Source organism: Rhinolophus hipposideros (genome assembly GCF_964194185.1).
Source record: "Rhinolophus hipposideros genome assembly, chromosome: 24".
Classification (NCBI taxonomy): Eukaryota; Metazoa; Chordata; class Mammalia; order Chiroptera; family Rhinolophidae; genus Rhinolophus; species Rhinolophus hipposideros.
The window spans coordinates 28861911-28875257 of NC_138070.1; positions in this window are offsets into that span (position 1 = coordinate 28861911).

The following is a 13347-nucleotide window of genomic DNA, read 5'->3' on the forward strand; positions in this document are numbered from 1 at the left end:
ACTTAAAACCTCCTGAATCTTCTACTCATTTGCTTTTGAAGCCAAAATTAACACAGGAAAGAAATTCTGGGAAATCTCAGAAGGCTTGGAATGCCAGCTTCTGGGGGCTGGTGAATCTGGTCTCACCAAAGAGTCCAGCCCGCTCTGGGACAGGTATCTAAGGGAGACGTGTCTGGAACAATGTTCTCAGGCTTCTTGCCTGGGCCTTCCATTGCAATGAGTGACGATTATGGCTCTTGGCAGAGGGGGTAGCTGCCAACGGGAGGCTTTCCCATCCCTCACCTACCAGGTGTTCTTCCAGCAACCACACCAGCTTGGCAGGGAGTGCCACAGCTGGGTGCTGGGATGGGCAATGAAGTGCAGCTCTCTCTTCTCTGCGGTCCAGGTGTCAACAGACGGGATATGGATGTGCTCCTCCCTTAACAAATAAATAGGACTTTTATAGGCTGAGTAATCCACAAGGGATGAGCCAGACTGTCAATTTTCCCAGGTTTTCTAGCCAGGGTCTAACCTCAGGCCTGGATCATAGAGCCTGTCACAGCTCTTTTAGGAGCGACGTTCTTAGAACGCTGGCCATCTACTGGGCAGCAGGGAGGTGGTCTTTCCCTCCACTGGAAGTACAGGGAGCTAAGGATTCCTGGGAGCTATTTGTCTTTTAAATCCCCCACTCCCTTTTGGCAGCTGTTCTGTTCCAGACTTTATGCTCATGATTCTGTGCAGGTACAGTTAGTTCCTCCCATTCAGCACCAAGAGAGACAAGAGTGAAACTGCTGAAGGAAGGAAAATGCTCCATTGTTGAGAATAGCATCACCCCAAGCCTCATTCTTCTCTAACTGCTTTCTGACCTCAGTGAAAGAAAGAGGAGACAGACTCTTGAGCCATTTTCCTCTCTCCCTTCTGATTCCCTGCCAATGCCAGGCCTCTGAGCGAGAGGGACAGACTGGCTGGGTCCTGACAAGTGAAAAAGGGGCGCTGGCAGGTGCACAAAGACCAGATGAGAAGCTAAATCCTTAAGTCTGACAGTACCCTCCTTCTAGCCAACTAGGAGAGAGAGAGAGCTCCTGGAGTTAACATGCAAACAGCTCCAGGCTAAGAGTTAGGGGTTGTCATGCGAGGAGGCCTTCAGGGCCTCCTGTCCCACTCCCCACATAAGAACACAGGATATGGTGAGGCCAAAAAGGAACACCCACGGAGGGGTGTTCATGGGGAAGTCATACCACTGTATTCTCACTGGAGGCTGGAGTCACACGACCTGCAACCTGCTATCCGCTTCTCTGCCTGCCAACCAACTGACTCCCCAACCAGCATAGCTGTGGCCATTATATCGGGGCTAATTGGCTCACTGGTTACAGCTGACAGCCAACTAGCCACAGCTGACGGCCATCTACTACCTGAGCCAGCACCTTTCCATGTGAGGCCGAGAGTCTGGAAACTGCTGTCTGGGACTCTGTCCCCACAGAGGTCCTGGGGTCTTAGATACTTGCTTAGGTGACACTGAACCTCAGTTTCTTCATCTGCAAAATGGGGATAGTCACAGCTCTCAATGAGTTAGGATAAATGAAAGCTTTGAAACTCTGACGAGTACACCATTCCAAGTAAGTCCCCACTTTGCTCTTGTGAGCAGTCATTGCTCAGGTGTTCCGTGCCCTGACTGGTTTAGCTGCTTCTGGCCACTGCTGAGTGACTGTGGGTATGAGGGGGTGGATGTTCATCCAAAGAGAGGATAAAGGAGGTAGGTCCTGGGACTTTCATTTGCACTCACTCCTTCCTATAAATAAATATTCTACAAGCACTGTGCAAGATACTGTAAAAACGAGCAATGGACAAAATCCATAATTTCAAGGAAGGATAGTAAAACTAATTTCCTAGTGATTGGGACAATATACACTATCTCGACCTTCAGCATGCCCATGGTTGCTAAATACCAACAATGAGAAAACTTTCTGGACCTTTCAGACAGGAAGGCCAGCTAAGACCCTGGGGAAACCAGCAATCCAACCCTCTCTGAGTGGTCATCCACCTTCCAACTTCTGACTGCATCAGAAGTGCTGGAATCTTTGACTAACACAAGCCTGTTTTTTTAGCATGAGGTCACGTCAGGGTCAGCCATCAATCCCTAATGCTAGACAAACTCACCTCTGACTTAGTCCGAATCCCCAGGTTTTTTATCTACCAAGCAATGAATTGGCACTTTTCAATGAGGAATGACTACTGGGCCCTTTAGAGCCTCATTAAGCTCTGTGACTTAATGACTCTCCTATTTAATGGAAGCCAAAGCCGTTTAAGTGGTCACAGCTGCCAGGAACTTGGTTAAACAGTGAAACTTTCCGAGCAGGTCTGGAGTAGCCGCGCTAATCTCCTTGCCTGCCACCCCTCCCCCGCCCTTATCTCAGGCTTGTTTTGACAGCTCAGAGCTGGGTCCCACGGGTCCCACGAGTCCCACGAGAAGAACCTCAATATTGCTCCTTTCCCTTTTCACATCTTTCTCTCCAACCTAGCGTTCGCCTCAGGGGGAAGGAAGGAACAATCAAGCATTGTCTTGTTCTGGCCCAGTGTGTCAGGGCCTCATGGAATAAATATTATTTGCCTGGGAGGGGAACTGGCTGGGAGACAGCTCACAGTGTAAAGTAAGGGCAGAGGAGGAGGAGAAGGAGGGTGGTGATGTTTGCATTTGGTTATATTATGCGTTTAATCTTTTTCTCCCTTACTTCTGCGGATTTTTGGCCCCCACCAAACAGGCCATTAAGCATGAGGCTTGTGTTGTACAGGGCCTCTGCCAAGAAGAAACAAAAGAGATTTTTGCAGCATGTGCCCTTGGTTACTCTCTGACCAGCTCTGGGTGAGCAAGGGGTGTACATTCCAGGGACTGTCACAGGCTGAAAAGAACCTCTTGGAGCGTTCCACCTGCCATGGCAGTTCCTGAGCACCCCAGATGTCTTACCTGCTATGGCTTACAGCTCTGTCTCTTTAACTCTTTAGGCAAGCGTTGTCAGGACAGCAGACCCCTCTGTGGGTCTGGGGAGACTGAGGCCCCAGATAACCCTGTTGGTCAGCATTTATTGAATTCCTACTGTGTGCAGTGCACTAGATTCTCTGGTATGCTACATTTCACTCCTCCTTAGTATCTTTTGCCCCAAGAAAGCCTCACATCTCTCTGGAGTAAAGAACTAAAGACCAACCCTTGACTAAGAGACAGACATTTGAGGGACTGCTCCAGAAAAGCCAGGCCTCCTGGCCATCTCAGGAGAAAAGTAGGTAAGAAACACGAGAGCCGTGCTGCCTGTGATAGCCACAAAGCAGCAGGGGAGCAAAAGGGTCCTCTCTGCTGTGCAATCAGAAGTCCCCCTTTCTTAACCACAAAACTTTCCCTCATCCCAAAAATCCATTTTGGGTACAAGCTACCTACCCAACCACTGCAATAATAGCTATTGATGATTGAGAACTTACTATATGCTGGGCATTGTGCCAAGTGCTTTACATATATTATCTCACTTAACAGAATGGTACCCCTACCAGGTCATTTCCACAGATGGGAGAGGTTAAGGAACTTGTCTAAGGTTACACAGCTAATAAGAAGGCTGTGAACTCACCTCTACCTGCCCCCAAAGTCTTAGCTGCTCAGAGGCACTTCTCAGAAGTGGGGGTGGATTTGTGACCACCCTCACAGAACTCCATGTTTGCTTCCCCTTGTCAGCTAGGTGCACCTTTGCTAAGGGAAGGGGCGTAATCTGTAACTGTTGAGAGCTGTGGCTCCAGAGAAAGGCAGCCAAAGCCTTGGCTTTTTGGGCCATTGAGCCACCTTCGTGTGCTGGGATCCTATGTTCCCACAGGACAGAGACTCTGTCTGTGTACTTAATTATTTTCGTATACAAAATAATTCAGTGCTTTGTTCAGTGGCATGTGCAATTAGGGATCTAGTACATGCTTTTTAAGAGTAAAAAAAAAAAATCTCACTATCCTAGCCAGTGAAATAAACAACCCTCCCCCCTTCTCTCAAGGAGAAACAAAGAGCCACAGAAAGCCACACCATTCTGGGCACTGAGTGCAGTGTGTCAAGAGCATGGGTACATGAGTCCCACAGACCTGGCTTTGGATCCTGACTACACTCATTGGTAGGGTGCCTGGGGCACACCAGCTGCCCCCTATGAGGCTCAGTTTCCCCAAAGTTGGGGAGGGTCACAATACCTACCTTATGAGTTTTGGTGACGATTAGGTGAGAAAATGCCCACAAAGCTCCTAGCAGCCTTGCCTGGCAGAGTAGGGATTCACTGTTAGTTTCCTTACTCAGTGCACCTTCTTTCTTTCAATGAAGCTTTCATCATTAAAGAATCTTGATTTGCCTCTGCCTTGGGGACATTCCCACCACCACATGCTGCTGGCACCACACCATGTTGACTGGCATGGGTCCACTGTTCTCTGTGGCATAGCTGAGACCAGGCTGGAGCTTTCTAACAAAATATAACTCAAATGCAGAATAACCAAGGAGACACAAAGCCAGAAGAACATGCAGGTAAACCACAGGGTTACTTCTGCACCTTGTGGCCAATCTGCCAGGCCCGCGTGTCTCCAAGTGGTACCCTCCAGCCTGTCTCGGTCCTCAAGGTCCAGGCTGAAGAGAAAGAGGCCGAGGTGCTAGAGTTTTCTCCCACCCAAACCCATTTTTGGACCTACTTTCCCACTTTTGATCTGAAGACAGGCTTCCTTCCCAGATGATAACAGGAGTAAGCATCCTTTCAGAGGGGCCCCACTTCCTAAAGAGGTCTGACAATTAAATTAGCAAACTCAGCCTAGAAAAAGTGCTACATACCTCAATGCTAAATATCATTAAGGTCATCTTCAAAGTACTCCCATTGGGAAGCTATGCACTGATGCCAGTGCCTAGTCTACACTTCAAAGCAATTTTGGAACTCTTTTTCTGGAATGGCCATCAGAGCTGTCATCATATTATAGTTGATGTCCTAAATGTCATCAAAATGTCTTTCTTTCCATATTTCCTTTCTCTTCGGGTAAAGAAAGAAGTCATTGGGGGCCAGATCAGGTGAGTAGGGAGGGTGTTCCAATACAGTTATTTGTTTACTGGCTAAAAACTCCCTCACAGACAGTGCTGTGGGAGCTGCTGCATTGTCTTGATGCAAGAGCCATGAATTGTTGGTGAAAATTTCAGGTTGTCTAACTTTTTCATGCAGCCTTTTCAGCACTTCCAAATTGTAAACTTGGTTAACTATTTGTTTAGTTGGTACAAATTCATAATGAACAATCCCTCTGATATCAAAAAAGGTTAGCAACATTGTTGCAACAAGTTTGCCAACGTAATTGTCTGACCTCTACATTCAGAAATATGGCCTTACCAGGATAACTGTGTCAATTCAACACAATAAACCCTGCATCCATACAGGAGATACTCTCCTGGAACAGCAGGGGAAAGAGAAGAGTGGAAGTGCTTTATCTTTACACTGTCTCGCTGGATCCTCACAACAGCCCCGTGAAGTATTTTTGGATCATCATTACTAATCTGCAGATAAAGACATTGTATCTGGAAGAGGTTAAGTGAATTGACTAAAGTCACACCTGGCTAGCAAGTGGCAGAGCAAGCACTTGAGCTCAGTCATCTCATTCTAAGCCCAGTTCTCTGGTCTCCCTGCCCTCGAGCCCAGGATACCAATCCTAGCAACTATATCTTCCCTAGGAATGAATCTGGGCTCTCCTACTGACTAGCATGAGAGAGGTGTTTCCTGAAAGTATTCAGTGAAATGAGCACTGGATAAAGCCACAGACACAAGGCAAGAGGACCTGGCAATTGTCCCTCTCTCTGGCAGATTGTAGGCCAGGATACCTGGGTGAAGTGCAGGATTTACTACCTGGAAGATTGTATAGGTCTGAAATCATTACTCTCAGTGCCTCAGTTTCTGCATCTGTAAAATGGGGAAGAACAAGTGAATAGATAGATAGATAGATAGATAGATAGATTTTTTTCCTTAGAATGGTGCCTACCACATAGTAGTTATTAACTAGAGATATTTTATAAACACTGTTGTTGTTGTTACTATTATTCCCTGTCAAAATTTTGTGAGGAATAATTGAGATGTGAAAACATGTTGTATGCTGCAAAGATAAGGGATAAACACTCATATATACTGACGGAGTAACAGGAAAAAAGACTTGGCCTCAGATGATGTATTTGAACAATCTCAAAACCTTCAACATGAAACACAGAACCACTCCTCCAAAAAGCAATCACTTGCCTTCTATTTTTTTGTTTATTCTATTTCAATTTTAGACTAGATCTTTTACATTATATATCTAGCTCTCTGCATTTCCTGTAGCTATCCTGGATCCCGCATACCATAGGCATACCATTGTTAAAGAAGCAGTGCCCGGTGTAAGTACACCTTGAATGCCTTAGTGTGAACAGAGAATACAATTAAGCTCTGTCTCGCTTTCTCAGGTAATCCAGGAGCAATCTTTCTCGACAGTCTGGAGGAACCGGGCAGGGCAGCCACCCAGTGAAGGGGAGTTGCTGCTGGCTGATTAATGTCTGAAAGCCCAATAATATCACCCCTCAACTAAGGAGCAAAAGCTCCTTAATTCCGTTTTGGCAAGGTTTAGCACGTGTCTGATCAATTAGCCAACAAGATCGAGTGATTGCAAATTTGTGCCCAGCACCATGTGAGAAATAGCAGGGTATACAAGGGAAGTGTCTGTGCCATAGTCCCTGCCCTTATGGAGACCAGTGTGGCTGACAGAAAAAGATCGATGAAACTGAAACAATGAGAGAATCAGGAAAGAGTGATGTGATGAAGGGTTAGTTTTATGGCACTGAATGTACTTTGGAATATAGAGTGAAGGGAGACAGATGGAACTACAGAGGGCAGGAAGAGGATCATGCGAGAAGTTTGTTAGCTGGGCCTTGATGGGTGTGTAGGATGGATGGGTAGTGGAAGGAAGAGTGACATTTCAAGTCGAAGAAACTGTGTGAGAGAAATCTAGGAGGTAGAAAAGAACAAGGACTGTTTATAGGACTGTTTATAGTGAAACTGGCATGACTGGAGTAGACGAAACACACCGTAACTCCTAAACCCATCGACTGCTTTGCAAGAATGAGGAAAATAAATTCCTATTAATAATAAAACTAGTTGAAGGTGGCCAAGTTTGTCTTATTTTGCCTCCCACATGTATAGCTATCCATAAACTTTGGCAAGTCACTTAATCTCTAATTCACTCTCCTCCCCTGTAAATGGGGATGATAACACATGTAGCAGAGTCACTGTGAGAACTGAAAAGAGTGATATGTGGAGGCTCTCAGTCTACTAATCAGGTAAGTGAGGGTAACTCTCCCCTCATCTCCTGGGTCAGCAGCTCTGATCTCAGGTTCGAACACCAGGGGGGATGAAATGTCCTTGGTGCTCTGCCAGGAGCTAATGTCCCTCTCTCCTTCCAAAGAGTGTGGGGAATTGCTTTGTCTTAACCGTGTTTGGGGGCAGAGGATAAAGGCAGAGCTCTCTTGCTGCTGGGACTTGTGCCCCTGCCACAGAGAGAGAGCCAGACTCTGTGTGAGTTTCTTGCTGTTGACATTGAGCCATAGGAGGTGCAGAAGCAGACTTCGGGCCCACTCACCCGGAAAGCACGACTGCACCCTGACTGAGTGGGGTCCTAACAGATACCTGCCAACTTGGGGGCCCTTCCGAGCTAGGGCTTTTTGAATGGAGCCAGCAGTCCTATTAGGGAGTGGGGGGTGGGGGGTAGAGACAGGAGTACCTTGTTCCTTGAGAGCACAGAAAGGTAGGAATGGCCTTGGGAGAACCTCTCAAAAGTGCTGACTGGTCCAAGGAACCAGAGGTAGTCTGGTAAGGAGTTGGCCCGCGCATGGGAAAGGTTGAGCCTGAGAAAGAAACTAGCGTGCTGTGTTCTGCGCACCCTGGATTGCACTGTGTGAAGAGAAGCGGAGGCAGGCGGTTGCTAGGGTTGGAAACAAACAAACAACCGACGAAAACTGCCTTGGGAGGAAGGAGCGTCTAATCGATCACCCGTGAGGCACAAGTCCGCACCTCCTGACAATGCTCCTCGGCCTGGTTTCAGGCCACTGAGTCCAAGTTTCTGCCACAGACCCAGGGCTGAGGCTGTTTCAAAATAGTTTGATAATTGTTTTCCACCTGTGCCTTGCCCAAGAACTACTGCAGAGCGCCTTCCCTCTCTCCTCCCACCAGGCCGGGGGCCCAGAAATCATTACTGAAAAGGGAGTCATCAGCCTGGCAAAGCTGGGTCTGGGCGGGGAAGCCCTGCCTCCCAGGAGCTGCTGGTGTGGAGCGAGGGATCTGGAGGGGCTGCGGGTCCTGGTCCACAGCACGCGGGGCGGGACCCCGCGTAGCACTTCGGCCCCCAGCCCTGTTGTGCTGGCGGAGAAGCCGGGCGGGTGTGATAACACGGGAATCTGGCTCCCAGGGCTCCGCGCTGCCATCTCTCCGACGCAGCGCGGGATCCCGGGCCGCACCCCGCCGACCGCAGCGGGCGTCAGACCGCCCTCCTGGGTTGTCGCTGGCTGGGTGCTGCACGGTGCCGCGTCCGCCCGCGGTTCCCGGGCCCCGGCTCGCACCTCTGCACGTCCCCTGGGCCTGGGGCAAGGCGTGCGGGTGCGCGCGGGTGCGCGCGCCCGTGAGTGTGCGTGCTTGTGAGGGCACCCGCGCGCGCGCGTGTGCATGCGTGTGTCCTTGCGTGTGTGCGCGCGAGGATGAGAGGGGCTTGCAAGGCAGGGATTAGGATGCTTGTGCACGCGTGCGTGCGGGTGCGCGGGAGAACGCGTGTGTCCTTAGATGTGCGTGTGAGCGTGCATATATGTGCGCCTGTGTGTCCGTGAGTGTGCGCACATGTGCGTCTAAACAGGAACCGGAAGGGGGCACCCTGAGAGAGAATCCCTAGCAGCCTAAAGACAACCTGAAGCCACCGGATAGAACCCCCTAAATAAACTCCTGGAGGGAGGGTTTTTTATTGTTTATTGCCATCTTCCCAGTGCTCATTAGGGGGCCTGGTGCACAGGAGGCGCTTAACAGTTGTTGAGTTAGTGAATGGATCCCAGGGTTGAGAGAGGCCATTCCAGAACTGGAGAGAGTGGAGAAAAGAAGCCACATTTCACCTCCTTGGCTCTTCTTCTTGGTACCAGCCCTTGCTCTCCCTCCAAGGCCAACTCTTCACCACCTCCAGGTTGTACCAAGTTTTCTTCCCTGTTCTGCTCTGACATCTTCTCCCCTTGACCTATTCCTCTTGCCTCCTTTCTTTCTTTCTTTGCTTTTTTTCTTGCTTGCTTGTGTCATGTGGGGTCTCTGGCTCTGCTCCCCATATAAGAACACAGGATATGGTGAGGCCAAAAAGGAACACCCACGGAGCCATGGATAGGGGGTTCATACCACTGTAGTCTCGCTGGTGGCTGGGTTGGAGACACAGGAAGTAGGCTCCACAGGATCTGCAACCTGCCCTCCCCTTCTCTGCCAACCAACCAACCCCATTTGCTAGCCACAATCCGCACTTGCTGGCTTAGCCACAGCAGTTATATTAGTGGCTAATGGCTAACTGGGTACAGCTGACCGCCAACTAGTCACTGCTGATGGCCATCTACTACCCAAGCCAACACCTTTCCACGTGAGGCCAAGAGCCTGGAAACTGCTCTCTGGGACTCTGTCCCCACACCTGCTTTCATTATATTAGTTTCAGATGTACAAAACATAGTGATGAGACATTTACACCCCTCACAAAGTGATACGCCCTCCACCAAGTTTACTACCCCTCTGACATGGTATATAGCCTGCTGTCTCCTTTCTATTAACCCACAGCTGTCAGAGTGAAAGACAGGAACACAGAGGAGCAGAGCTCTGCCAATGGGGGAGTTACCAAGGTGGCCTTCCCCTTCTGGAAGTGTGTGGTCTGATGGGGTGAGACTGGACACTGTTCCCCTGCTCCTCCATTGGGGAATTTAGACTTTGAGCTTAACTTTCTCCACTTTAAAATAGTGCCTGTTACATTCACCTCACTTGGTTGTTATGAGGAGTGAAGAAGACAGTAGAAGGAAAAGTTCTGGAAATTGTAGCTCCTACAGAAATGTTAATTTCTTTTCCTGACTACTAGGCAAAAATCTGGGAGTGCCCCATGTGCAGCTAGCGATTGGTTATAGTTTGAGAATCACTACCAAAAAAAAAAAAAAAACACCTCTTTTTTTTCCCCCATACTAGATGCCTTGGGTGGAATATAATGGTTGCTGAAAACTAAGGCATGCTTCATTTCTGAAACATACAAAAGTTAATATGCTATGAATCATGTATTCTGCTGGGGCCACCTCACACTCAGAAGGGAGGTTTTCCAAGTAATTAAACCATCACTTTTCGGCCAACCTGAAGCTCTGGCCTTGCTCTGGCCTTGCTTCTGGGGACCTTCCGCTGCCCACAGCGTCTGCCTCCACAACTAGCATGGAGGAGATCAGCAAATTCTTCCTTCAGCTGTAGAGGGAGACACTATGTGAAAACCTAAGCCTGCAATAACATTTTTCATCACTAAAGGAAGGATCAGATTTCACCCTTCTCAAATTGACTTTTCCTTGGGACAAGATGGAAAGGGTGTTATTTTTCTTTTACTCCAGTGAAGAAGCTATAGCTATTAACCATGCCACCTGGGTAATTGTTCACTTGCGGGTAAGCTGATAGCTTGCAGTTCCAGGGTGCGCCTGCTAACGTACTGAAGAATAACATGTTATGTCCTCTGTGCAGCCCTTCCTGATGAAAAGGAAACTTCAATCATATTTAGTTAGAGGAGCTCCTTAAACCTGGCCAGTCAATACCCAGGAGGTGGAGAATTACACCAAGGTTAAGAAGAGATTTCTTAGAACTGGCTAGATATGAATTTGTTTAAAGGGACTGGGTGCATTCAGTTTGAGCTTGATCAATACTGCCCGATCAATTCTGGGCTTGTGGAAAACAGTGCAGATATTCCATAAGAGAACCCAGGAAGTCCCTAATGGCCTAGGAAGGCTTTCTACTTGATGACGAGGAGAAACTGTTAGATTTCTAAATCCTGATCTATTTTAATTTAGAAATCTTCTAAAATGATATTGGAAATAAAACTAGATGCCCAAAGGTAAAAAGGGAATTAGCATCAGCCTCCTCCTTCTGCTCTGACATATTCTGTTTCACTCCCCCCACCCTTTCTCTGTTTCTCTTTCACACACATACACACACAGAGCAACAACCCAACAGGCTGACAAACCTCTTGGATTCATTAAGTCTTCTGGAGTTTTCAATATACTAAAAGGTAATAAAAGATACATGTTTTTGTGAGTGTGCATGTTCATATCTTTTAGCACTTCTGTTTAGCATTTGCTATGTTACAAGAGCTCTTACATTTACATTCCCTCACTTAATGCAATTATAAAACAAAAAAAAAAAGACGCTGTATGGCAGACATTGATATTATCCCCAATTTCACCAAGAAGGAAACTGAGACTAAGACTCGGGTGAAGCGATTTGAGTAATGTCATGCCATCGGGTGCAACACAGCCAAGATTTGAGCCCATGTACCCTCCCAGGTCATTAAAAATGACCATCATCTCACCTGACTCTGTGTGGAAAGGAACTCTTCATGAAATCAATGTTCTATAGTAAATGGCTGATAGCAATTTCGTGGACTGCCACATCTGAAAGTATTTGCATTGAAATAGGAACGATTCATGATCCAAATGAAGAAAGCTCTAATGGTTAAAAGTTCAGGCCCCAGTAACAGGCTGATAAAGTAAATAAATATAAGGACTTAAGAGAAACCAGAGCTTCTTTAGTTATGACAAACTTGACAGAACTTTCATTTCTAGGAGTTCCTACAATCCTCCTGGATGCCTCTCTGTCCTCAGCCTGTGTCCTTCCAATCTGTTCTGTGTAGTGCCAGCTGCTCATAAAAGCATCAGAAGTGAAGACTTCCTAATGCAATAGTTCCCCAAGTGTGCTCCCAGGATTAGCAGCATCTGTGGGATCTGATTAAGCACTTATTAGAGATGCAGACCTGGCCCCAGAACTGTTTAATCAGAAACTCTGGGGGAGGGGTCCAGCAATCTGTGTTTCGACAAGCCCTCCAGGTCATGCTGGTGCATACTCAAGTTTGAGAACCACTGCCTTATAGCCTACAAGAGAACGTCCAGACACTGCCCCAAGACACACCGACCCCATCAGGTCCCTTACAATCTAACCACACCCACTTAATCCTCCCTGTTCCCTAAACATTTCTTTTTCATGTATCTTTGTTCCTGTTCCTGTTCATTTCAATGGCATTTTTTTTTCCTTCTTCACCTGGCAAACGCCTACTTATCATTTAAAGTCCAATTCAAAGATCTCCCCCTCTCAAGACTTCACCTGTCTTCTCCCAGGAGAGTTTCACTGAACCCTGTTAAGTGAACACTTAATCCTGTTCCCCCACAGCACCTTGTCATGCTCAAAACCTTGTCGTGTTGTGTTCTTTCGGTTCCTCTGCATCACACTTAGAGTGGACTGTGATAAGTTCAGGGACTTTGTCTTATTACTCTCAGTATCCCTAGTACCCAGCATTGTGCCAGGAATACAGTAGGTACTTAATAAATATGTATTGGATAAATGAAAAGGAGAATGCATGAGCCCAAGTATTACAAGAATACTGAGTAAAAGACAGGAGACTGGACTGAGGACACATATTTGGTTACTTCAGAGCCTGACCTGACTCCCAGGCATCCTGACTCCTAGCCCAGGATAGTAATTGTTTCATTTGTCTCAACTAGACTTGGTGTGTTTAGGTAATGTAATTGGTAAACAAGAGAGTCATTTTTGGCTACTTTGTGATAGATAATTACGCCAAACACCCAGAATAGGTAACATTCTTCCCTTTAGGCCAGGGGTGTCCAAACTTTTCTCAACGTTTTTCACCAAGGGCTATATGCGGTAAAACACACAAACGGCCGGGCCACTCACTCGAGGTGAAGTACCGTATTGCCTCACCTGGTTTATTTAAGTAAACTAAATATATTTTTGGAATTTGCTGGGGGCCAATTAACAATGGATCATGGGCCGCAGTTGGCCCTAGGGCCGCAGTTTGGACACCCCTGCTTCAGGCTATGGAACTGAGACTTGATGAGGTCACAGACTCTCTCAGTTATCTCTACATCTCTGTGTTTGTATTTATATATGACACTGACCTATCACAGTGATATCTAGACCAACTATTAAGTCGTTTAAAATGCCCAGGAACCAATTTGTGGCAATGAGCAATTAGCTCCATTCATGTTTTAATTTTTCTCCCTTTGAAGTTTAATAGATGGTTATTATGACGTAGTCTTCACTGCCTCCAAGGCTG